The sequence below is a fragment of the Tupaia chinensis genome, unplaced genomic scaffold (assembly GCF_000334495.1).
Source record: "Tupaia chinensis unplaced genomic scaffold, TupChi_1.0 Scaffold000683_1, whole genome shotgun sequence".
In the NCBI taxonomy this organism is placed as follows: Eukaryota; Metazoa; Chordata; class Mammalia; order Scandentia; family Tupaiidae; genus Tupaia; species Tupaia belangeri.
Genome location: NW_006160206.1, coordinates 1,124,641 through 1,128,192, shown reverse-complemented (window position 1 = coordinate 1,128,192; position 3,552 = coordinate 1,124,641).

The window sequence follows — 3,552 nt, the reverse complement described above, 5'->3', positions numbered from 1 at the left end:
GCCCTATAGCAAAAACCTCTCCAAAAAAGAAAGAAAAAGGAAAAAAGAAAAACTACGCATGAACTTCAGAATTGTTTGCACCAGAATAAACTGGTAATTCCGTTTTCCACAAACTTTTTGAAGTCCCCTTGTATTATTCTGTTTTATGAAACACTCGGTGGTGCTTCAACTTCCAAACACTCATCCTTTAAAACTACACTGATTTCAGTAAATCATTCAGAAGTAACTTTGCATTTTGCCAGACCGAAATTTAAAAAAAAGAGTTTACACTCATTTATTTACAAAAATGACTCTCCAACTGATGAATGCCACCAGTTCCTTTTGGCAGAACCACATTTTGGAGTGGTGCCTCACCTGTCAGAAGAGAAGGAGGGGACACTGACATGAAGGGGCAGATGTGCAGCCAGGCATGTGAGGACAAGTCCCCAGGAACCCTCTGCTCTGGTCTCTGACCCCCAACACAGCTGACCCTACACAGCAGTGTTTGTCCCACTCTGAACCCAAGCAGCTCACTGAACACTCGCCCCATTCACCTGCCCAGACCCTGCCTGTAAGAGAGGCCTCACATCTGTCCCCTCCTGTCTGCCTCATGGCCCCCTCGCTGGCCTAGCGCAGCAATCTGCTGCCCTGCCCCTGCCTCTCCTCCTCTAATCCACTCCTACAGAGTGCAGAGATGCTACCCCAACACCAGCCTCTCACTGGCATCCACGGACATCTGGCCCAGGGCCCACCACATTGGCACCTTCTGGCCCCCAGTACTTACTGACCATCTCCCAGGTGCCAGCAGCAGTGTCAAGCCCTTTCCTGCCTCTTACCCTCAAAGTCACCTAATGAAGCAGGTGCAGGTGCTAGTACTAGTCTCACTTTCCAGATGAAGAACTGGGCGCTTGGGACCAAGGGCCAGCCAGTGACAGTTGAGAGGAATGCTTCTCTACACAGCTGCCTTGGGCGTGCTGAAGATGGAAGTGGAACTAAAGGAATGCAGCCAGAGACCCTGTGGTGGGAGACGGTGCTGTGTACCTGGGGCTCCCTTTGCATAGTCTGTCCTGAGGCCTGTAAAGGCAGGTAGATATTTTGGGACGACCTCATTTATGTAAGTGTGATTTATTGGGTTTTGTTCTAAGGACTTTTATTGCTGTCATTTTCCCCTCAAAAAAAAAAAAAAAAATCTTAGCAGTGGGCCCACTGGGTGGCATTGTGGTTAAGGCAGCTGGATCCCACATGACCAACTGTGGTTCAAGTCCCAAACTCGATGGCTTGAAATACACACCAGGTGCATGTGTGTGCTCAAAATCCCAGGAGAAGGAATGGAAAAGGGACTGCAGCATGGCCATCCCCCATGGGGGGGGGGTGCTTTCTCACCTTCTTTCTCTGTCTCTCTCTCTCTCTCCCCTCCCCGGAAAGTACACGTACTCCATAGGAAAAAAAAAAAATTAAAGTCTAGCAGTTCTTGAGACAAATAAAGTAACCACCCCCCACCCCTACACACACACACACACACCCCACTCTGGTAGTGAAGGGCAAGGGCGGACAACACACGCAGTCTGCCCACCAGTCCAAAGGCCCAGACAGACAGGGAGTCACACCCAGTTCTCAGACCCTACAGGGCTCTCAGGAGTCCGTGACCCCAGGTGTAATGCCTCAACACCACCATTAGTGTCTGCCCCCAAGCAGGTCACCCTGCTGGTATGTTTCCTTTCACCACTCTGAGGGCTTAGTCTGTACAGAGCCACAGCACTGAGGTCAGTGACTCCTCGGGCAGACTCTAAGAGGGAGGTACTCTCTATCCCACTGTCCAAGTGGAGAAGCTGAGGTCTGAGGAGGCAAAGAAGTTTGTCTAAGGCCACCGACACAGCAAGAGACAGAGTAGGGACTCAAATCCCACTCTGCCTAATTCCAGAGCCCAGACGCTTACCCTTTACTGGAGACCACCAGGGACAGGAGCAGATCTGCTCCTCAGAAACCAGCCCGCTGCCAACGTGCTTCAGTGCCACCTGGGGACACTGAGTGGAGCGCTGCTTGGGCCTCAGTGGGCCCCTGCCACATTGGCCTCCCAACCCCAGCTGCTCCTTGGTGGCCTTGCCCTGGTCACCTTCAACCACACAGGCCCCAGGAACAGGAGGTTGTGGAAGGTCGCTACGCTTCTGAGGCTCCTTCAGGGCCCTCCCTGCACTACCACACCCCTGTGTGAGGCTCAGACTTGCCCCAGCCCTGGATCCAGTCCCCAAGAAGCCCCAGAAAGCCATAATCTTCTGGAAAAGACATGATTGCTCTGGTGCCTCTCCTAGGGACAACTGTAATTACTCACATCTGGACCATGCTCCAGACAACGAAAAACAAGAGTAATAATTTGTCCATCCTACTCAGCAGCTTATGAAGACTCCACAAGCCCCAGCATGGACAGGTCTTCCAATAACGCTATGCAGTGAGTGAGGCTTATCCGACTGTCCTTGTTACAATCAAACAGCTGAGGCTCCAAGAGGATTATACTGAGGTCCTGAGCTCTAGTGGAAGAGCTGGGTTCCGGACTGTCTGCTCTCTCCACATGTGGCCAGCTTTTCCTTCCACTCCTTGCTATTTTCCGTGGTGTTCCCAAAGGTTTGGGCACTTGCCTTGAAACACTGACCCACCAATCAGTAGCCCAGACACAGCGGCCACGTGTAGTCATGCAGGTTGAGCACTGCACAGCTTCAGGAGGTGCCATTCACCTGCACCATAATATCTGAGGATGTGCCCTGAGCCCACACCCTGCCCAGGACCAGCCCAGCATCCCCCCACGTTCCTCTTAGACCAACACTCCCTGCCCTTATCTTCAGAATTCCTGGCCACATCAGCAGGGCAGAAACCATCTCACTCAATCTCTTCTCACCCTAAGCCAAGTCCTACCTGAGGCCTGAGCACTACTAGAAGAGATTGAAGGTGACAGAGCCTCTGAGGCTTTATTTATTATCTTTTACATTTTTTTGAGAGATGTTTGCTATAGGACACATACATTCGTGGGAGAGACAGAGGGACAGAAAGCCAACCCATCGGGGGGATGGCCACACCACAATTCCTTCTCTTCCATTCTCTTCTCAGGATTTGGGGCATGCATACGCTCATGTCCAGCATGTTTCAAGCTGCCGGATCTGGGACTCGAACTGTGGCCGACTATGTGGGAGTCCAGCATCTTAACCACTACGCCACCTGCTGGCCCCTATGAGACTTTATTGATGTCGGGGCAGCAGTAAATCCACCCCCATAGCCACAGCTTCTCACTCTTCGACTCTACTTCTAAATGGCCCTGCAGAGCCATTATTCACAGTGTCTGCTGCAGAAACATCTGCACCAAATAAATCCAGACTAAGTTCCCAGAAAGAGGACTTGAGGGGAACACAGTGCTGTCAGCTGCTAATGGAATCCCCAAACTGGACCAGAACCAGGCTCCCACAAGTGATTTATCCCTGCTCGGTTAATTCCCCAGCATTACTGATCCACCCAGAGGCCTGTAACTATGCAGCTTGTTAGCAAGACGGGAGAAACAAGCCTTGCAGACCCATCATTCAGAAGAGT